The following is a 25000-nucleotide window of genomic DNA, read 5'->3' on the forward strand; positions in this document are numbered from 1 at the left end:
TGTGTCTGCGCCAGAACGGGACGATATCAGCGTGTGTGTCCGCGCCAGAACGGGACGATATCAGCGTGTGTGTCCACGCCAGAACGGACGATATCAGCGGTGTGTCCGCGCCACAACGGGACGATATCACGCGTGTGTCCACAACGGGACGATATCAGCTGTGTGTCCGCTGCAGAACGGGACGATATCGCTGTGTGTTCGCGCCACAACGGGACGATAATAGCGTAGCGTCGTCACGCCAGAACGGGACGATATTAGCCGCGGTGTGTCTGCGCCAGAACGGGACGATATCAGCGTGTGTGTCCGCGCCACAACGGGACGATATCAGCGTGTGTGCCGCCGAACGGGACGATATCAGCGTGTGTGTCTGCGCCAGAACGGGACGATATCAGCGTGTGTGTCCGCGCCAGAACGGGACGATATCAGCGTGTGTGTCCGCGCCAGAACGGGACGATATCAGCGTGTGTGTCCGCGCCACAACGGGACGATATCAGCGTGTGTGTCCGCGCCACAACGGGACGATATCAGCGTGTGTGTCCGCGCCAGAACGGGACGATATCAGCGTTGTGTCTGCCGCCAACGGGACGATATCAGCGAGGCGCTCACGAACGGGACGATATCAGCGTGTGTGTCGCGCCAGAACGGGACGATATCGCGTATGTGTCCGCGCCACAACGGGACGATATCAGCGGTGTGTTCGCGCCAGAACGGGACGATATCAGCGTGTGTGTCTGGCGCGCCAGAACGGGACGATATCAGCGTGTGTACGCCAAACGGGAATAAAATTTGCCGCAGAACGGGAGATATCAGCTGTGTGTCCACGCCACAACGGGACGATATAGCGTGTGTTCACGCCAGAACGGGACGATATCAGCGTGTGTGTCGCGCAGAACGGGACGATATCAGCGTATGTCCGCGCCAGAACGGGACGATATCAGCGTGTGTCCGCGCCAGAACGGGAGATATCAGCGTGTGGTTCGCGCCAGAACGGGACGATATCAGCGTGTGTGTCCGCGCCAGAACGGGACGATATCAGCGTGTGTGTCCGCGCCAGAACGGGACGATATCAGCGTGTGTGTCCGCGCCAGAACGGGACGATATCAGCGTGTGTGTCCACGCCACAACGGGACGATATCAGCGTGTGTTCGCGCCAGAACGGGACGATATCAGCGTGTGTGTCCGCGCCAGAACGGGACGATATCAGCGTGTGTCCGCGCCAGAACGGGACGATATCAGCGTGTGTCCACGCCAACGGGACGATATCAGCGTGTGTCCGGCCCAGAACGGGACGATATTAGCGGTGTTGTCCACGCCAGAACGGACGATATAGCTGTGTGTCCGCGCCAACGGGACGATAAGGCTGTGTCCGCGCCACAACGGGACGATATCAGCGTGTGTCGCGCCAGAACGGGACGATATCGCGTGTGGTTCGCGCCACAACGGGACGATATCAGCGTGTGCGTCTACGCCAGAACGGGACGATATCAGCGTGTGTGTCTGCGCCAGAACGGGACGATATCAGCGTGTGTGTCCGCGCCACAACGGGACGATATCAGCGTGTGTGTCCGCGCCAGAACGGGACGATATCAGCGTGTGTGTCCGCGCCACAACGGGACGATATCAGCGTGTGTGTCCGCGCCACAACGGGACGATATCAGCGTGTGTGTCCGCGCCAGAACGGGACGATATCAGCGTGTGTGTCTGCGCCACAACGGGACGATATCAGCGTGTGTGTCTACGCCAGAACGGGACGATATCAGCGTGTGTGTCTGCGCCAGAACGGGACGATATCAGCGTGTGTGTCCGCGCCACAACGGGACGATATCAGCGTGTGTGTCTGCGCCAGAACGGGACGATATCAGCGTGTGTGTCTGCGCCAGAACGGGACGATATCAGCGTGTGTGTCCACGCCAGAACGGGACGATATCAGCGTGTGTGTCTGCGCCAGAACGGGACGATATCAGCGTGTGTGTCCGCGCCAGAACGGGACGATATCAGCGTGTGTGTCTACGCCACAACGGGACGATATCAGCGTGTGTGTCCGCGCCAGAACGGGACGATATCAGCGTGTGTGTCTGCGCCAGAACGGGACGATATCAGCGGTGTTCACGCCAGAACGGGACGATATCAGCGGTGTGTCCGCGCCAGAACGGGACGATATCAGCGTGGTGTGTCGCGCCAGAACGGACGATATCAGCGTGTGTCTGCGCCAGAACGGGAGATATAGCGGTGTGTCCGCAAACGAGAGATATCAGCGTATGTGTCCGCGCAGAACGGGACAATAGTTGTGCAAAACGGGATATAGGTCTAGGTATACGCAGAACGGGACGATATCAGCGTGTGTGTCTGCGCCAGAACGGGACGATATCAGCGTGTGTGTCCGCGCCACAACGGGACGATATCAGCGTGTGTGTCCGCGCCACATACAGCGAGATCAGTCTGCAGTTTGAGAACCAATCAGTTGGTGCGAGGGGCTCTCGTGCGAGGCCCGGTGTCTCGTTATGTGGAAATGATCGTGACTTATCAAGCCACAGACGATGATGACGATGATTCAGCCTTCGTAAATACAGAAAAGTTGTGCAAGATTGGCTCGTCGGATGACTCACAGATTTCATAGTAGCCCTTGCTGCTGTATGTTTTTTTTTTTTTTAGATGCTTTTGTGTGCAGCGGACTTGGAGTTTTATCTCCGTCCTGATTTCACACAGACGAAGAAGGTCAGCGTGGCGTTGGGAGTTACCTGGGAGGTTAGATCGCCGCGAGACGAAGAGTTGGAGGAACGTGAGGCAGTTCGGGTTTTGTTCTCGGATGTAACGTGATTGAACTTGCAGACATCCTTTGGTGAGAACAGAGAGCAGTACATATGAGTCACTTCTGTCTGATAACAGGGAGTGTGTGTGTGTGTGTGTGTGTGTTTTCAGAGCTTCTGGTGTCACATCCTGCTATTTTACCAACATGGCACAATACCATTGGGGCCACTCCTTCCATCTGACACACACACACACACACGCAAACATACACACACACACACACACACACACACACACACACAAACATACACACGCACACACACACACACGCAAACATACACACGCACACACACACACACGCAAACATACACACGCACACACACACACACGCAAGCAAGCAAACATACACGCACACACATAGACCCATACACACAAGCACACACACACACACACAAACACACATATATACACACACACCCAAACATACACACACGCAAACATACACACACACGCACACACACACAAACACACATATATACACACACACGCAAACATACACACACACGCACACACACACAAACACACATATATACACACACCCAAACATACACACACGCAAACATACATACACACACACACACACACACATACACACACACCCAAACATACACACACGCAAACATACACACACACACACACACACGCAAACATACACACACACGCAAACACACACCCAAACACACACACACACACACACACCACACACACACACACACACACACACACACACACACACACACACACACACACACACACGCACGCATCGCAGCAAGCAAGCAAACATATACACACACACACACACACACACACACACACACACACACACACACACACACACAAACACACATATATATACACACACACCCAAACATACACACACGCAAACATACACACACACGCACACACACACAAACACACATATATACACACACACCCAAACATACACACACGCAAACATACACACACGCAAACATACACACACACACACACCCGAACATACACACACGCAAACATACACACACATACACACACACCCGAACATACACACACGCAAACATACACACACACCCAAACATACACACACACATACACACACACCCGAACATACACACACACACATACACACACCAACATACACACACGCCAAACATACACACACACCCAAACATACACACACGCAAACATACACACACACACACACATACACACACACACACACATACACACGCAAACATACACACACACCCAAACATACACACACGCAAACATACACACACGCAAACATACACACACACACACACACATACACACACACCCGAACATACACACACGCAAACATACACACACACCCAAACATACACACACGCAAACATACACACACGCAAACATACACACACACACACACACACACCACCCAAACACACACCCAAACACACACAAACACACACACACAACACACACACACACACACACACACACACACACACACACACACACACACAGAAGTCATGTCTAAGTAAGTAGAGAGTTGCTGTTCAGAGAGATCTCTCCTCAGGGCATCCTGACACGCTGGTGAAGAGCTCACACTCACATGAGCGTAGGAGTGTTTGGGTTCACCAAGTCACGCTTCGGTTCATATTTCCGGTTTGGTGCAAGTTTGGTACACTGAGTTTGTACAAACAAATGTATGAGGATACATGTTTTTATTTATTTATTTTGAACTGTTAGTGCATGTGTCAAAATCCCAGACTGATCTCCTAAAGTGGCGTATGTATGATGGGCAATTTGTAGGGCTGGGCGATATGGACCAAAAGTCATATCCCGATATATTTTGGCTGAATATCGATATACGATATATATCCCGATATTTTTTCCGCGAAGTGAGAGCAAATGTTCAGTCAAATATGACATGTCACAAGTAGTTTCATAGAAACAGTTGCAAAATCAAATAAATAATAAACCGGTTTCTTCACCTGGTTCATGATTAAATGCTCAGCTGTTCAAATAACAATAAAATGTAAACCTAAATACTGTATAACAGGAGTAACTTTTTTGAAATCAAAGCTCCATAGGCTATTTGTGATTCGTTCCAAAGGTCAATTAAGCTTTAGATATTAATATAATCTACTTTGTTCAAAATGTAATGCCTCATGCCTGTAAGCCTAGGTTATAGTCCCATTCTTCCACTTGATACTGCTTCCACTTAAGTAAACTAAAAGATGAACTATCGACTACAAAACAAAGAAACTAATTAATGTGTTAATACAAAGAATATTTATTATGATCGGTTCACAGATCTGAGTCCAAACGGAAACTTCACCCTTCTGAACTAAGAGTTTCTGCTTCAAGGTGAAGTTTAAACAGACTGAAACGTCCAGGCTCATTCCTCCACTATTTATTTCTGTATGTATTTATGCGCATGTAATTTTAACGGGCACTGAGCTCCAGATCCTGCAGCCGCAGACGGTCGCTGCCCCGCTGTAGCTTCTCCGGCCCGCCTGCCGCCGGCAAACTTAGTGGAACTTTCCACCGATATCGACATACAGTTCGTCCTGGACTACGCGGTAAGATCCTGCCGATCACCACTCTGTCTTTGGCTGGTCCGATCTGGATCAGCGGGGACCGGACGCCGCAGCGTAGGCTAAGCTGTGTTTTTGCCCGGGGAAGAGACGCCATGGCCGCCACGGGGCTCTCGCTCGCCGCGCCGGAGCTCAGATTGCTGGTCGCGGCATATATAATCATAAAACACATTGTCACCTGTTAAATGTTATCCATTGCTGTTTGTTCTTTTCATTCCTCTATCGAACATAATTAAGCAGTACAAAAGTCCGGCATCTTTAGCGTTGATCTGAATGCTTCGGACCCCTGTTCCAAGATGGCGGCGGGTTTTGACGTATGTTTAGAACCTCACGGCGACATATCTATGGGAGCAAGGATCACATTTGAACTATATCGATATATGCGATATGGTCTAATTCCATATCTCATTTAAAAATATATCGATATATTTGTTTATATCGATATATCGCCCAGCCCTAGTTGTAGGTCTATCCGTTGCTCTGATTGGTTGCTCTGATTGGTTGTAGGTCTATCCGTTGCTCTGATTGGTTGTAGGTCTATCTGTTGCTCTGATTGGTTGTAGGTCTATCCGTTGCTCTGATTGGTTGTAGGTCTATCCGTTGCTCTGATTGGTTGTAGGTCTATCTGTTGCTCTGATTGGTTGTAGGTCTATCCGTTGCTCTGATTGGTTGTAGGTCTATCTGTTGCTCTGATTGGTTGTAGGTCTATCCGTTGCTCTGATTGGTTGTAGGTCTATCCGTTGCTCTGATTGGTTGTAGGTCTATCTGTTGCTCTGATTGGTTGTGGGTCCATCCGTTGCTCTGATTGGTTGTAGGTAGATTCTGACTAGAATTGGAGTATGACCACGTTGGGCTAACTATGTTTCTCTGTCTTTTTCTCCTCCTATTTCCCCTCCATTCTTTCTTTCTATTTGTTATTTTCTAACCCCACCAGTTCTTCCTGATACAATTTGCTGTTCACTAAGATTTGATGAAGGTTTTGGACTATTACATTTATTTGATTTACTTGACTTTAAAGGAAAAATGCCTTCGACCTCTCCTCCTTGAAAATGTGTGTGTACCATGTGTTCAGGCAGTTGTGTGCTGTACGTGTGTGTGTGTGTTATCTGGCCTGTGCGGTGAACTGAGTTAACTGTAGAATAGCAAATAGCTTTCAACACCGAGCTACAGCCATGTTCAGTTTACACACACACACACACACACACACACACACACACACACACACACACACACACACACACACACACACACACACAGACACAGCAGTAAACAATGGTTATGACTGCTTTACTGTGTTTTATAATCAGTCCTGTCTATAATTGACTGTGTGTGGGTGAGAGAGTAAAATACAGGCTACACACACACACACACACACACACACACACACACACACACACACACACACACACACACACACACACAATTGTGCACAATTATACAACACACATGTACATATATACAAAAACACACCCTGCAACAGGCAGGCCATAATGTGATGTGATGTCACCAAGGCTTAGTCACATCAGTGATATACTTTAGTGTGTGTGTGTGTGTGTGTGTGTGTGTGTGTGTGTGTGTGGTTGGGAAGATAAGGTAGCCTCAGGTGAATGTAGGCGTGGACACACACACACACACTGAATGTGCACACTTCTGCTTGACCAACAAACTCATATCATAGAAATACTATGAAGGTAAATATGGTGCAAAACGTGAGAACTTGCAGAACAAAAAAATTTAACTTGTATGTTAAAATTTGCACTTGTAAAATAAAAATTTGCACTTGTAAAATAAAAATGTGCACTTGTAAAATAAAAATTTGCACTTGTAAAAATTATTCACATTTGAAGTCACAAAAAGAAAAAAAACATGAGAGCTTGTAAAAAAAATCTGAACTTGTAAATTGAAATTTGCACTTGTAGAAAAAATATTCACAAATGTGTAGATTGATATTTGCATGAACACAATGACAGCTGCAAACTTGTAATGCAACATTTACTCATGTACTTTTTTTTTTTACTCAGGTTGATTTTCCATCACAACCACAACTCAGTGATTACAACCTCTCGAATCTGTCACTGTATGCGCTCTCGCGCATCACAAGAGGCGAATCTGCCTCGACTTTTGCAACACTTGTTGCGATACATTTGGTGCAAAACTAATTTGTACCTGTGGACTTAGGCTGTGGGCGCTCTGATCCAACAGAACGGGAAAGCAGGGTTTCTACCGCCAGATGAGGGACAACTCTGTCCGGCTTATTTAGCTATGTCGCATGGAAGCCTGGTTGAATAGCAAGCTAAGCGTTAGCTAACTAACCAACCACGCCAGATTCTAAATAAATACCTTTTAATTATCTTAACACTTTTAACAGTCAAACTGAAACACTGGCGGTGAGCTCCAGGTCCTGCAGACGGACCGTCACCAGCGGGTACGTCGGCCGAGCAACATCGCTATTATTGCCAGAAAGCTTCGCTGCCGACCTCGACCTGCAGTCGGAGCTCCAGCGGGACACAGAGACAGCCCCCGCACCCGGTAGCAGCTACCGCTAGTGTTGGTGGAATAGCAAGCTAAGCGTTAGCTAACTAACCAGCTTCTAAATAAATACCTTTTAGTTATCTAAACACTTTAACAGTCAAACTGAAACACTGGCGGTGAGCTCCAGGTCCTGCAGCGGCAGACGGACCGTCATCAGCGGGTAACACGCGCAGTTCTGCATCCCTGCCAAGACTTCCATCCATAAGGGGAAATAATGATTTTATAAGGCAAAGTAGCTACTGTTTAATTAAAATGTAGGCTATATACATTCCTTTGTCATGTTCATCAATGATGATTATAATTTTACAACGTTTAGAGACATCAATGTTTTATCAGACTATCATTTCCTTGCTACCTGGGTGCAAATCTCGCAGCAACGAGGGTTAAGAGATGCGCATTATTCGGCAAAAATGATTGCTGCTGCCCCGCGAGGTGGATGTAATTCTGCAGAAGCTATTGTTGCTGCCAGCGGGTGCAATGATTGGCAGTGAGGCACAACATCAGCAAAGCAAGCTGTGGTCATGGCGGGGGATGTTCCCGATGACTACGGGTGCGGGGCTCTCTGTGTCCCGCTGGAGCTCCGACTGCAGGTCGAGGGTCGGGTCGCGGCTTTCTGGCAATAATAGCGATGTTGCTCCGCTGGCCGATACCCGCTGGTGACGGTCCGTCTGCGGCTGCAGGACCTGGAGCTCACCGCCAGTGTTTCAGTTTGACTGTTAAAAGGTGTTAAGATAATTAAAAGGTATTTATTTAGAATCAGGCTGGTTGGTTAGTTAGCTAACGCTAGCTTGCTATTCAACCAGGCTTCCATGCGACATAGCTAAATAAGCCGGACAGAGTTGTCCCTCATCTGGCGATAGAAACCCTGCTTTCCCGTTCTGTTGGATCAGAGCTCCACAGCCTAAGTCCACAGGTACAAATTAGTTTTGCACCAAATGTATCGCAACAAGTGTTGCAAAAGTCGAGCACGAGATTCGCCTCTTTGTGATGCGAGAGCGCATACAGTGACAGATTCGAGAGGTTGTAATCACTGAGTTGTGGTTGTGATGGAAAATCAACCTGAGTAAAAAAAGTACATGAGTAAATGTTGCATTACAAGTTTGCAGCTGTCATTGTGTTCATGCAAATATCAATCTACACATTTGTGAATATTTTTTCTACAAGTGCAAATTTCAATTTACAAGTTCAGATTTTTTTACAAGCTCTCATGTTTTTTTTCTTTTTGTGACTTCAAATGTGAATAATTTTTACAAGTGCAAATTTTTATTTTACAAGTGCACATTTTTATTTTACAAGTGCAAATTTTAACATACAAGTTAAATTTTTTTGTTCTGCAAGTTCTCACATTGTATTCTACAAGCTCTCACGTTTTGCACCATATTTACCTTCATAAAATACACACATGGTGACATACATGTAAAGATATGTGATTTGTTTGTGTTTTAGCTGATTAGTGCGTGTGTGTGTGTGTATGTAGATATATATATATATATATATATATATATATAAATATAAATATAAATAAAAAGTGGGGAGAAAGAGGAAGCAGACCGGAGCAGAGTTGGTGGAATAAGTTTTGTACACAGTGTGTGTGCAGTGTCCGAAATAAACTTCAGACTGAAAGCCAAACTCATTCACTGTCTCACCAGAAACGGGATTGTTTTTAACCCCAACTTAACGTCTTAATGAATTTTATAACGTTGGTCCTGGAGGTAACAAGTCTCCCCTGGTTTTCTGACCACGGTCAGAAAAGAAGCAGTCTGGAAAGGTTACCAGGAGGCATAGCACATATTTATTTAATCAGGAAAGGTTACCAGGAGGCATGTCACATATTTAAAGATTGTAAAAACTGATTATTTTCCAATTCATGGCACCTTTTTGTAATGCGTTCTGCAGAGAAGGGAGACTGGCGATGGTCACAGTTTGGAATGAATGCGAGAAAACAGGACAGAGTAACACAGTGGATATCGCTCATATACATTTACTGTGTGTGTGTGTGTGTATATATATATATATATATATATATATTTTTTTTTTTGATGACTTAGTAGGGCTGGGCAATATATAGATATTTTATCGATCTTGTGATATGAGACTAGATATCGTCTTAGATTTTGAATATCGTATGACATAAGTGTCTTTTCCTGGTTTTAAAGGCTGCATAACAGTAAAATTATGTCACTTTCTGAACTTACCAGCCTGTTGTAACTGTTCTATTATTTGCCTTTACCCTCTTAGTCATTATATCCACATTACTGATGATTATTTAGCCAAAATCTCTTGTGTGTAGGGCTGTGCTCAATTGAAGAAATCTTTAGTAGATTAGGTTGAATTTGTGTGTGTTGTAGCAGTGTTTTGCCATTGAGAATGAGCTAGCATGCTAACGGTTAGCCCCCTAGGCCCCTCGTTTCGACTAGTGCCGTAGAAAGCCGTGCAGATGTTGACCAGCTCACCAGGAGACTGAAGGCAGGACACATTCAGAAACCGTATCTCACTCAGAACACCATGGATGGATTTATTCAAAGTCTGTATTCGTGTGGAAGCACCAGAGACACAAAATAACACCCCAAATCACCAGAAAAAGTGACTTTGTCTTCATAATATGGGCACTTTAAAAAAAACCTCATTGTTTCACAGATAAAGGACCAAGCAGTCCACTGTGTCTAACACATAGGATAACCATTACCTGATGTTGACACACCCTGTCTGTCTACCTTTCCCTCTCTCCTTTCTTGTCTTTGTCTCTTTGAGTCAACCAGCGTTGCTCAAACACATGGTTAAACAAGCCATCAACCTGCTGTTTGAACAGTCTCAACCTCTCTCGCTCTCTGCTGCGTCAGCATAGTTGCTTTAATATGGCGACTGTTTGTCTGAAACATAATCGCCAGCGACGTGGACAGAATGGCCTGTGCATTTTGGGGCTACATAGACCGTGTATATACTGAGCCTTTTTGCACAAAATGAAACATACATTTGAGAGCTGTTGATGAGAGCCACAGACAGGGGATCATGGGATCTATTGACAATAAGAACAACAAAGAATGACAGCCTGATTCAGATACAGACATTCCCAAAAAGCCTGCACAGTATTTCTCTTTAATAAAAGGAAGGTAAAACAAAAGTGATAGTAACAGCAATCCTCGGTAGTGTGTAATCGTTAGGTTTCACTCCCAAACTGGTTTCAGAGGAATTTGCGCGGTCACATTCTTTAGAAAAATGCCTCTGTGACACTTGATTTATGATTTTAAGTGGGTCATCAGTATCTCAGACTGATGTCATGAGGTGGCCGTATGTGTGACAGGCCATTTAGTGTGCCGTTATTGGCGTGTTATCAAGACGCATGCTGGCTTTTTAGCGTGTTTATCAGCACCGTTTTGGCCTCTGTTGACTTACTATACCTTGCGACTCTGTTCTGTGTGTCTCTCCTTTTGAATAACAAATAATAATAATAATAAAGCTTTATTGCAGACCCAGGTCAATATAAAACATAATACAGTATAAAAAATATGAAAAAGAGAAACAAAAATACATAATAATTACATATTAGCCTATAGCAATATAACAATAATGCATACAAATTGCATATTAACCTATAGGATATACAGATGATTGCACCAATGCTGTCTTCACCTAGAAGTGTATCTATAACAGCTTTTCACAGGGCTGACTAAAGCTTCAATTATGTGGTTCTCTGACTTGTCCAGGCGACACATGAAACTAAACATCAGTTGTCTTAAGAGTGCCTCACAGGTTGGCACTCCAGTGGACACAAACAAATGGCTTGCACTATGCCACCTAGGGAAATGTTTTCCTAGTGTGTCTTATATGAGTCAGGTGAGAGGTGGAGCCTTGGTAGACCTTTTAATACTGCACTTTGGGTACAGTGAGAATATGGAAAGTTGACTGACCAAGGGTAAACTGGAAAAATAAATCATGTGGGGGAGTAGAGCAGTTTGTTCTAACCAAAATAAGAGTCTAGTTCACCTTTTAAACAAAGACAGAGGGATCAATGGCATTAATGGGATCTACTGGTTTAACTTGTTGTGCTTTCTCTGGCCAGACTGATGTCATGAAGTGGCGTATGTACGACACGCCAATTGGTACGCCATTATTGGCGTGTTATCAAGACGCGTAATCGCTTTTTAGCGTGTTTATCGGCGCCGGTTGGCCTCTGTAGACTTACATTACCTTGGGATTGCGTGTCAGTCTGAATGAAAGGTTAGTCAATTAATCCATTAGACAGTTTACAGAGAAGATTAATTGATAAATTGAAAAATCGATTTAGTCATGTATAACGTTTATAAAAGTAATTAATTTTCCGGTTCTCAAAAGTAAACATTGGTCGCTTTAAAGGGATAAGCCACCGTTTGTTGAAATAGGGCTCATCACGGTCTCCCCTAGCTGTAGATAGGTGGGGTCTCCTCTAGCTGTAGATAGGTGGGGTCTCCTCTAGCTGTAGATAGGTGAGGTCTCCTCTAGCTGTAGATAGGTGGGGTCTCCTCTAGCTGTAGATAGGGTGGGGTCTCCTCTAGCTGTAGATAGGTGGGGTCTCCTCTAGCTGTAGATAGGTGGGGTCTCCTCTAGCTGGAGATAGGTGGGGTCTCCTCTAGCTGGAGATAGGTGGGGTCTCCTCTAGCTGTAGATAGGTGGGGTCTCCTCTAGCTGTAGATAGGTGAGGTCTCCTCTAGCTGTAGATAGGTGAGGTCTCCTCTAGCTGGAGATAGGTGGGGTCTCCTCTAGCTGTAGATAGGTGGGGTCTCCTCTAGCTGTAGATAGGTGGGGTCTCCTTTAGCTGTAGATAGGTGGGGTCTCCTCTAGCTGTCTCCTCTAGCTGGAGATAGGTGGGGTTTCCCCTAGCTGGAGATAGGTGGGGTCTCCTCTAGCTGGAGATAGGTGGGTCTCCTCTAGCTGTAGATAGGTGGGGGTCTCCTCTAGCTGGAGATAGGTGGGGTCTCCCCTAGCTGGAGATAGGTGGGTCTCCTCTAGCTGTAGATAGGTGAGGTCTCCCCTAGCTGTAGATAGGTGAGGTCTCCTCTAGCTGTAGATAGGTGGGGTCTCCCCTAGCTGTAGATAGGTGAGGTCTCCTCTAGCTGTAGATAGGTGGGGTCTCCCCTAGCTGTAGATAGGTGAGGTCTCCCCTAGCTGTAGATAGGTGGGGTCTCCTCTAGCTGTAGATAGGTGGGGTCTCCCCTAGCTGTAGATAGGTGAGGTCTCCTCTAGCTGTAGATAGGTGGGGTCTCCTCTAGCTGTAGATAGGTGAGGTCTCCCCTAGCTGTAGATAGGTGGGGTCTCCTCTAGCTGTAGATAGGTGGGGGTCTCCTCTAGCTGTAGATAGGTGGGGTCTCCCCTAGCTGTAGATAGGTGGGGTCTCCCCTAGCTGTAGATAGGTGGGGTCTCCCCTAGCTGTAGATAGGTGGGCCAAAGCATTTTTTGTGCATGCATCGTTTTAGTCCGGTGCAGCACCGCCGCTAGTTAGCTTAGCGTAGTGAATGGAATCCTATGTTGCCGGTTAGCATGTTGTGAGTAAAAGTGAGCCAACAAAAGACAAAAAAACACAACCTAATTACTTGCACTGAGACAAAAAAATGCGTTGGCCCACCTATCTACAGCCAGGGGAGACCATGATAAGAACTATTTCAACAAACGGTAGAGTATCCCTTTAACTATGTTGGGAACTTGTGATAGGCTAGGCACTTGTCTTCATTTCAGACATTTCGTGAACTCAGCCTGCTTTGGTATCTGCCTAATACTCTGTTTTTAAGAGAGTGGAAACGACCTACATGCTTCACTGGCACTGACACAGAAAACTCTACTCACAAAGCCTGAGCTCTCCATGTATGGAAGATATACAAAGCTGTTATCCTATCTGCTTAGTCAACCAGACAGCATGACCAGGTGTAAAGTTACTTGTGTGTGTGTGTGTGTGTGTGTGTGTGTGTGTGTGTGTGTGTGTGTGTGTGTGTGTGTGTGTGTGTGTGTGTGTGTGTGTGTGTGTGTGTGGTGTGTGTGTGTGTGTGTGTGTGTGTGTGTGTGTGTGTGTGTGTGTGTGTGTGTGTGGCTATCAGCGGCTAATCCTACCGTGATAATCCTGACTTGCTCTACTGACCGACAGAAAGAAACGAGCGCTAAGAAAGGCCTAGCGTGACATCTCAGGATAGTGAGAATACTGCCCTGCTGACTTGACTGTCACTCAGTCAACAAGTCCGAGCTGAACCACTGAGATGTGGTTAAATTTATTCATGTAATCAGTCGGTCAGTACGACAGAAAGGCAAGGCGTGGTTGGAGGCTCCAGGGTGTACGCATGAATCCTGAAGTTAAATACCTTTTTTATAGACTTCAAGAATTGCATCCCGTCCTTTGACAGACCTGGTGCTACACGAAATTCACACTGTCGAGCCAAAACTGCACAAAATATGAGCTTGCTACGTTTCTGTTTTAACCCGTTTTTAAGTCTACGTATTAGCTACAGAGTGGGACCTCTCTTCTTCTTCTGTACTATCTTTAATTGCACTCGCACATGCTCAGTAGCTCAGATCGTAGATCATGTCAGCTAGCTAACTCTAGAGACAGTAAAAGAAAGGCTGTTTCTCCAACTGGGAGACTTCTTCTAAACCAGGGAGCTCATGGAAGTAGTTCTTTTGGAGATTATGGTGAACTTGTGTGTGTTGTAGCGGTGCTTTGCCGTTGAGAACGAGGTAGTATGCTAGCGCTAGCATGCTAACGGTTGCGGTTAGTTTCGGCTAGTGATGTAGAAAGCCGTGCAGATTTGTACCAGCTCACCAGGAGACTGAAGGCAGGACACATTCAGAAACCAGATCTCACTCAGAACACCATGGATGGATTTATTCAAAGTCTGTATGTGTGTGGAAGCACCAGAGACATGAAATAACACCCCAAATCACCAGAAAAAGTGGTTTTTTTTCATGCACTTTAAGGAGGTGTTTGCATTATTCGGCAGAACTGATTTTAGAGCTGCCCGAATTTGCATCCCCTGTTATTTCAGCCAGAAAGACACATGTATACAGTATGTAATTCACCCAGTCGAGCCAAAAACAGCCCAAAATATGTGTTTGTAAAACTATTTGACTCTTAGGAAGACTTTCGCGCAAATTCAATGTTCAATGTTCAATTTATTTATAAAGCACATATTAATACAACAAAAGTTGACCACAGTGCTGTACAAAAAATTAAATAAAACAATATTCAAGACATTTAAATTCCGGACCTTGCCACTAGTAAACACTACTAAAATCCTATCACATCATTAACACAGCACTCATAGATGATCAAAAGCCAGAGTGAAAAAGTAAGCTTTCAAATGTCGTTTAAACTCTATAAGAAAATATATATATATATATATATATATATATATATAAATTCGGCAGCGCGATTCCATACAAAGTCGATGCAAAGACGCGACTAGATGCAAAGTTGCGGCATTGCGTAACGAGGCGAGGACCCGAAATATTCATGAGATCAGTCTTGAGATATGTATCGCTCTAAAACCTGCAATTAAATGAAAGTAAACTAAAGACCAGGATGGTTTCGCTCAGACTTGTGTCTCATTAGTTGTTCAGTCACTACCTTTTTGTTACATTCCTCTTCTTCTTCTTCTTCTTCTTCTTCTTCTTCTTCTTCTTCTGAGAGTAGGCAGCTGTTCTGTTGGCAGCTGTCTCGGGGAACCCTACTGGATCAGGTCAGTGACCCTTGTGGGCCCCGGGACCCTAATGTGGCCACAACTGTTCTCCAGCTCTCAGTATCAAGCTGCAGTGGATACCCTGATACTCTGTGTGGTGTTAGCAGCCCTGCTCGCTGCAGAGCTGCTGCTGGAATATTTTGTCTGCGACTGACTGTGACATTCCTGCCAGTCACAACAAATCCTGACAGAATTTAAGGGTTAGGTGAGAGGTCGCGGTGGGGAAAAAGGAGGGCCCTCCAAGAGCTGCACAGACCCAAATACAAGCAGCAGAGACCTCTTGTAGTGTAGTGTAGGTTTGTAGCTCAACCCTCTTGTCCAGACTTTCTTCTTTTTCTTTATTTCAAAAGACAATTAACAGAAATTCAATCATTGCAGTACGTAAACAAATATACAAACATATATACAAATAATATATGAAGTAAAAAGAGTAATAGTCTAAACAGAGGAAACAGAAAGAGACAGACTTTCAAGAATGTTAAAATTAAAGACAGCAAGAGCACTTAAACAAAGAGATTTGAGTAGATATCAGATATTAATATAGGCCAAAAGTTTGGACACACCTTCTCATTCAATGTGTTTCCATTTTTATTTTCATGACTATTTACATTGTAGATTCTCACTGAAGGCATCAAAACTATGAATGAACACATATGGAATTATGTACTTAACAAAAAAGTGAGAAATAACTGAAAACATGTCTTATATTTTAGATTCTTCAAAGTAGCCACCCTTTGCTTTTTTTGATAACTCTGCAAACCCTTGGTGTTCTCTCAATGAGCTTCATGAGGTAGTCACCTGAAATGGTTTTACCTTCACAGGTGTGCTTTGTCAGGGTTCATTAGTGGAAGTTTTTCCCTTATTAATAAAAAAGCAAAGGGTGGCTACTTTGAAGAATCTAAAATATAAGACATGTTTTCAGTTATTTCACACTTTTTTGTTAAGTACATAATTCCATATGTGTTCATTCATAGTTTTGATGCCTTCAGTGAGAATCTACAATGTAAATAGTCATGAAAATAAAAAGGAAACACATTGAATGAGAAGGTGTGTCCAAACTTTTGGCCTTTTGACTTTTTTTGCAACGAAAATGCAGGTGTTATTAAATCATGCAAACCCTGCATATTTTGCGCAGAAATCGGCAATTTATGCGACGAAAGTGCGGCGCATTTGGCTGATTATGAATTAAATTATGCGATCGCATAATTGTGTTTTTTCTGGAGGGACTGGCCACCATTGATACGCCATTATTGGCGTGTTATCAAGACTCATACTCGCTTTACAGCGTGTTTATCAACGCTGTTTGGCCTCCGTTGACTTACATTACCTTGCGATTGCGTGTGAATTGACGCTGTAGCGAGTAGTATGAAAAGGGAGAAGATCAGCGTAGGTTGGTTGGTTGGGTCAGACACCACAGGACTTTCACCCAGGAGACCGCTTTCTTCTCGCGATAACATACGCCAAGTGGCGTAAGAAAGTGTGTTTACGTGAAGTCATAACGTAACGTTGCTTGTCCAGAGTGACCTTCAGTGACTGCTGAAGTCCAATAAACTTCATTTGAGGTAACCATGACCTCTCTCACATCTCAATGTTTCAGTCACTTTTTTCAAAGTTTTGTATTTTACATTTTAGCATTTTTTGTCTATCTATCTATCTCTCTATCTACCACCTACCTATCTATCTATCTATCTATCTATCTACCACCTACCCATCTATCTATCTATCTATCTATCTATCTATCTATCTATCTATCTATCTATCTATCTACCACCTACCTACCTACCTACCTACCTATCTATCTATCTATCTATCTATCTATCTAGCTCTATCTATCTATCTATCTATCGATCTATCTATCTACCACCTACCTATCTATCTATCTATCTATCTATCTATCTATCTATCTATCTATCTATCTATCTATCTACCACCTACCTATCTATCTATCTATCTATCTATCTATCTATCTATCTATCTATCTATCTATCGATCTATCTATCTATCTATCTACCACCTACCTACCTACCTACCTATCTGTCTATCTATCTATCTATCTATCTATCTATCTATCTATCTATCTATCTACTATCTATCTACCACCTACCTTTCTGTCTATCTATCTATCTATCTATCTATCTATCTATCTACCTATCTATCTATCTACCACCTACCTTTCTGTCTGTCTATCTATCTATCTATCTATCTATCTATCTATCTATCTATCTATCTATCTATCTACCACCTACCTTTCTGTCTATCTATCTATCTATCTATCTATCTATCTATCTATCTATCTATCTACCACCTACCTTTCTGTCTATCTATCTATCCATCTATCTATCTACCACCTACCTACCTACCTATCTATCTATCTATCTATCTATCTATCTATCTATCTATCTATCTATCTACCACCTACCCATCTATCTATCTATCTATCTATCTATCTATCTATCTATCTATCTATCTATCTATCTATCTATCTATCTACCACCTACCTTTCTGTCTATCTATCCTATCTATCTATCTATCTATCTATCTATCTATCTATCTACCACCTACCTTTCTGTCTATCTATCTATCTATCTACCACCTATCTATCTATCTATCTATCTATCTATCTATCTATCTATCTATCTATCTATCTACCACCTACCTTTCTGTCTATCTATCTATCTATCTACCACCTATCTATCTATCTATCTATCTATCTATCTATCTATCTATCTATCTATCTATCTATCTATCTATCTATCTATCTATCTATCTATCTATCTATCTATCTATCTATCTATCTATCTATCTATCTATCTATCTATCTATCTATCTATCTACCACCTACCTTTCTGTCTATCTATCTATCTATCTATCTATCTATCTATCTATCTATCTATCTATCTATCTATCTATCTATCTATCTATCTATCTACCACCTACCTTTCTGTCTATCTATCTATCTATCTATCTATCTATCTATCTATCTATCTATCTATCTATCTATCATTTGAGTTACTTAACCCGCTTGTTGTTTTCCCGTCAACCATGAAAAATAAAACACACGTTTGTTGTCCCTATCTCAATGTTTCAGTCACTTTTTTCAAAGTTTTGTATTCTTTTTTTCTTCCTCATTTTGGTCACTTTTTTTCAACATTTTAATCGCTTTTACTGGACGGGTTTTTTCTGCTTATTTCTCAATGTTTTTGTCACCTTTTCAATAATTTGGGTGCTTATTTTGGACGTTTTTGATGCTTTATTTTGCAGTTTTGACCGTTTTTTTCATCGTTTTTTTTTTTTTTTTACATTTACATCGGCGCTTTATCGATGTCCCATATTTTCTGATATGAAAAAACCTTAAACGGGTCAAACTTGACCCGAGGACAACATGAGGGTTAACCAACATTACACTAAGAAAGCCGAGAGTCAGAGCCACAGTGCTGTGATGGTATTTCTGTGAACGGTGAGGTTGTAGTAGTTTCGGGTTATTGGGGTCATGGTTTGGTAGGTTTTACGTATCGCAGGGAATACACAAGAAGCGCAGAAGATAAGGTTATTTATTTTTCAATGTCGGCATGAAATGGTGCCTCGTCGGCCATTAGGTTTGCTGTAGAAATCAAGGCACTCAAGCAGCAGACATATGGTCAACTAGGAAAATAAAATCCAATTTCATTGTCACTTTTAAAGTGGCTGTTTGTAACTTTTATAACAAACATTGTCCATTGTTACACCGTGTGAACATATCAAGACCGAATGTACAGAAATGTAATCATGTGCAAGTGGCAAAGCTGTGAGCTACAAGAGATTTGATTAAATACAAGTCCAGGCAAATTCATACATGAGACAATTTTACACACATGGATTTTCTGAAAGATTAATATGGTGAAAAAAAAAAAAAAACAACCCTTGCATGAGATGAGGTTTTTGGAAAGATTACACTATATTATAAATTCTCTCAATTCAAAACACTGAAAGACTTGGTGTCCACCAAGGATTTTAGCTCCAACAAACACTACTCATTTTACAAATGCTGTGTGCAGTGACTTCTAAGTTCAGCTGTACCCTAAATGTGCTTCTTCTTAAATTTCACTTGTGTGCTTACGTTCTGTTTTCTCCTCTAAATCTCAGTATGCAGTTCGTTCCAGTCACAGCCTAGTGAAATCCATTTCTATTGATTTCCTTCCTTTTCCATTTATCCCAGGTTCACTGTTAGTTGTTCGCCAGAGGCATTCAGCCGGTCACCTGCAGTATTTCATCACACATCGCTAAATCCCTGTCGCTAGTAAAGCTGTCAGCCCCTTGCCGTGTGCATGCCTGGCTAGCTGTGATGTGGAGTAACCGGCTAACGGCTTTAGCGATGTGGAGCTAAGAGGCTAATGGTGTTGTGGTAGGGGATAAATCGGATTTATCCTCTCTCTGGTGGACCAGTGGCAGAGGCAGAAGACAGACAGGGTGAATGGGATCAGGAGTAGTTAAAACATTCATTTTTTTTAATGTCTTTGGCCTTTATTTTGATAGGACAGCTTAAGACATGAAAGGCAAGCAGTTAACGAGCTGCTAAGAAGAGTGCTAAGAGTGCTAAGAAGTCATTCTTTTGATACTGTGCTTAAATTGGCAATTGACAAACTCCATTTCTCTAGAGACTGAAGCTGTAGCATGTTGATTGACATGTTTTAATTATGTAAAGACATGTTGAAGGAGTCCAGATAGAGAGTCTGTATCGGGCCAGACTTAGTCCAGATAGAGCCTGTATCAGGGCCATATTTAGTCCAGATAGAGCCTGTATCAGGGCCATATTTAGTCCAGATAGAGCCTGTATCAGGGCCATATTTAGTCCAGATAGAGCCTGTATCAGGGCCATATTTAGTCCAGATAGAGCCTGTATCAGGGCCATATTTAGTCCAGATAGAGAGTCTGTATCGGGCCAGACTTAGTCCAGATAGAGCCTGTATCAGGGCCATATTTAGTCCAGATAGAGCCTGTATCAGGGCCATATTTAGTTCAGATAGAGCCTGTATCAGGGCCATGTTTAGTCCAGATAGAGAGTCTGTATCGGGCCAGACTTAGTCCAGATAGAGCCTGTATCAGGGCCATATTTAGTCCAGATAGAGCCTGTATCAGGGGCCATATTTAGTCCAGATAGAGCCTGTACGGGGCCATATTAGTCCAGATAGAGCCTGTATCAGGGCCATATTTAGTCAGATAGAGCCTGTATCCGGGCCTTTAGTTCAGATAGAGCCTGTATCAGGGCCATGTTTGGTCCAGATAGAGCCTGTATCAGGGCCATATTTAGTCCAGATAGAGCCTGTATCAGGGCCATATTTAGTTCAGATAGAGCCTGTATCAGGGCCATATTTAGTCCAGATAGAGCCTGTATCAGGGCCATATTTAGTCCAGATAGAGCCTGTATCAGGGCCATATTTAGTCCAGATAGAGCCTGTATAAGGACCATATTTAGTCCAGATAGAGTCTGTATCAGGGCCATATTTAGTCCAGATAGAGCCTGTATCAGGACCATATTTAGTCCAGCTAGAGCCTGTATCAGGGCCATATTTAGTTCAGATGGAGCTGTATCAGGGCCATATTTAGTTCAGATAGAGCCTGTATCAGGGCCATATTTAGTCCAGATAGAGCCTGTATCAGGGCCATATTTAGTCCAGATAGAGCCTGTATCAGGGCCATGTTTAGTTCAGATAGAGCCTGTATCAGGGCCATATTTAGTCCAGATAGAGCCTGTATCAGGGCCATATTTAGTCCAGATAGAGCCTGTATCAGGGCCATATTTAGTTCAGATAGAGCCTGTATCAGGGCCATATTTAGTCCAGATAGAGCCTGTATCAGGGCCATATTTAGTTCAGATAGAGCCTGTATAAGGACCATATTTAGTCCAGATAGAGCCTGTATCAGGACCATATTTAGTCCAGATAGAGCCTGTATCAGGGCCATATTTAGTCCAGATAGAGCCTGTATCAGGGCCATATTTAGTTCAGATAGAGCCTGTATCAGGGCCATATTTAGTCCAGATAGAGCCTGTATCAGGGCCTTATTTAGTCCAGATAGAGCCTGTATCAGGGCCATATTTAGTTCAGATAGAGCCTGTATCAGGGCCATATTTAGTTCAGATAGAGCCTGTATCAGGGCCATATTTAGTCCAGATAGAGCCTGTATCAGGGCCTTATTTAGTTCAGATAGAGCCTGTATCAGGGCCATATTTAGTCCAGATAGAGCCTGTATCAGGGCCTTATTTAGTCCAGATAGAGCCTGTATCAGGGCCATATTTAGTCCAGATAGAGCCTGTATCAGGGCCATATTTAGTCCAGATAGAGCCTGTATCAGGGCCATATTTAGTTCAGATAGAGCCTGTATCAGGACCATATTTAGTTCAGATAGAGCCTGTATCAGGGCCATATTTAGTTCAGATAGAGCCTGTATCAGGGCCATATTTAGTCCAGATAGAGCCTGTATCAGGGCCATATTTAGTTCAGATAGAGCCTGTATCAGGGCCATATTTAGTTCAGATAGAGCCTGTATCTGGGCCATATTTAGTCCAGATAGAGCCTGTATCAGGGCCATATTTAGTCCAGATAGAGCCTGTATCAGGGCCATATTTAGTCCAGATAGAGCCTGTATCGGGGCCATATTTAGTTCAGATAGAGCCTGTATCAGGGCCATATTTAGTCCAGATAGAGCCTGTATCAGGGCCATATTTAGTCCAGATAGAGCCTGTATCAGGGCCATATTTAGTCCAGATAGAGCCTGTATCAGGGCCATATTTAGTCCAGATAGAGCCTGTATCAGGGCCATATTTAGTCCAGATAGAGCCTGTATCAGGGCCATGTTTAGTCCAGATAGAGCCTGTATCAGGGCCATATTTAGTTCAGATAGAGCCTGTATCAGGGCCATGTTTAGTTCAGATAGAGCCTGTATCAGGGCCATATTTAGTTCAGATAGAGCCTGTATCAGGGCCATGTTTAGTCCAGATAGAGCCTGTATCAGGGCCATATTTAGTTCAGATAGAGCCTGTATCAGGGCCATATTTAGTCCAGATAGAGCCTGTATCAGGGCCATATTTAGTTCAGATAGAGCCTGTATCAGGGCCATATTTAGTCCAGATAGAGCCTGTATCAGGGCCGTATTTAGTCCAGATAGAGCCTGTATCAGGGCCATATTTAGTTTAATGTGTTATATGTCACTATTTTTGGTAGCCTACTGTACTTAAATGGCCAGTATGTACTTTATTTCCTTTATTCATTGATGCCTCTATGTTTACAGGCTTGTCGTGATGCTTAATGTGCTCTAGGTGCCAAAAAACAAATCAATGTTTGGTACTGCCAATTTGTTTTGTTTTGCCGTGGTTCATGTGTGCTATAAACATTAACACTTTGTGAGAAAAAAAATCGTGGCAGAGAATCGTGATATCAATTCTAAGCTAAAATAATCGTGATTCATATTTTGCCCCAAATCGTGCGGGCCTAGTTAGGAGAGAGGAAGTAGGATTCAGCCCGTTCCAGCAGGGCTTCCCTGCATTTTAAATGGAATAACCAGAACACCGCACCGGCAGCTGTTGGTCACAGATGTAAGCCAAGGTCAGAGCCAGCAGCACGGAGCAGCCTTGGATTACATCATCAGTCAGCTGCTGTTACGAAATGCACACATTAGATTCAGGACACCCTTAGCAGACACACTGTAGGAACAGTCCTTACCCCCTAAAGGAGAATCACACCAAGGGCCAGATGTAGAGGTTATTGAGAGGCTTTTATTTAATCGAAAAAGTCAAATATATTTGACTGTATTATTGCATGTGTCATGTAGGCTTCTCACTCACAGTTTGGTCGAAATAAAGTCCAAAAGAAGTCAGGAGAAAGTTCCTCAGCCATCATAGGAAAAGAAGTGCCCAAAAATGTTGGAAAAAGTGGCAAAAATGTCAGAAAACATTTAAAAAAAATTCGGCAAAAGTGACAAAAACGTCCAGAAAAAGTTACAAAAAATGTATTATGAACCTAAATTGATATGCGGGCCGGTTCAGAATCTGCGAGGGGCCGGATTTTGCCCACGGGCCTCGAGTTTGACACGTGCCCTAAAGGAAGGGTTGAAACTAGGGCTGTGCTCGACTGAAGAACTTCTGAGTCAACTAACACTCATTCAATCGTATCGACTAATCGATTAGTTGATTTAATCGACAGATCTGTAAATCTGAGTTTCTCCACTAAGAGTCATGCTTAAAGCACCACTTTAATTCTTGTGTTTACCAGAGATGAGCTCGTACGTTTCTTGGAAATAAGTCATTCAGCATGAAAACAGCATCAGACATGACTAATGGAGTAAAGAGATCTAAGTTGACTAAGGCCAAAACCACCGATTAGTCCACTAATCGACTAAAGAGGGAGCAGCCCTAGTTAAAACTTCGAAGTTTCGGAGAGAGAGGAGGCTGAACATGTTATTATCTCTAATAAAGGCAGGAATCTTTATGTATCTGTCTGTTTGCATTTTGATTATTTTGAGAACCTTTCATCCAAACGACTTCACAAGGGAGTGCAGCGTCGTATTTGGTGCAACATAGACAGACAGGCCAGGCGCGTTCACAATTAATAAACTTTTAACCTCTCAAGGATCACTGTGACTGGGGCGTCGCTGTGACCTCGATTAAAAACTTCCACCCATGAGCGTTTTTATAACTTTTAAAGCATTTAATCTTTAAAATATACAGCCATGTACGCAACTGTTACAAAGTAACAGAAAATAAAACAATTCAGCTGTAATCTGCGCAGCCGAGAGTGCGTGCATACCTGTTTTCGTTGTCCTTTCAGCAACAAATATATTATTTTATATATATATATATATATATTATAATATATAATATTATTATTAAATATGTATTTTGACCAAAACTTGATTTTCATAAATCCCCAAGAGTCCAAGGAAGTGTAATATCCGAGCTTTATATTCCAAAACGATCTCTTCGCCTCACTGTGTTGAAGTTTCTGGCCGAATCACAACGGAAAAACGGGAAACAGTTTTCCATTTCTGCACTTGTTATCGCCGCTAGCTTCTCTGCCTTAGCTCGCTAAATGCTCGAAGTGGGCGTCATCGTGTACCGACAGTCTCTTCTTCTTCTTCTTCTTCTTCTTTGTAGTTTATTGGCAGTTGGCAAATCAACTTAAATGTGCATTACTGCCACCAACTGGACTGGAGTGTGAACAAGAGATAAATGCAGAAAATAAATAAACCAAAATTAAAAATAAATTGAAAAAACAAAACAAAATGAATATTCGAATGTCAAATTTTCAAATCGAATACCAACCCACCGAACGAATATTCGAATATTCGCGTCCAGCCCTAGTTAAAACACCAGGACGATATTTTAATCTCTGCAGAAGATGTAATAGAAAC

General features: G+C 43.3%; 1 protein-coding gene across 1 annotated transcript in view; it reads left to right on the plus strand.

The window, feature by feature from the left end:
• mtss1 (MTSS I-BAR domain containing 1) overlaps positions 1-25000 on the plus strand; it is a 109144-nt gene that overhangs the window by 6873 nt on the left and 77271 nt on the right. The gene's annotated exons all lie outside the window — the stretch shown is intronic.

This window comes from Perca fluviatilis, chromosome 4, assembly GCF_010015445.1.
Source record: "Perca fluviatilis chromosome 4, GENO_Pfluv_1.0, whole genome shotgun sequence".
In the NCBI taxonomy this organism is placed as follows: Eukaryota; Metazoa; Chordata; class Actinopteri; order Perciformes; family Percidae; genus Perca; species Perca fluviatilis.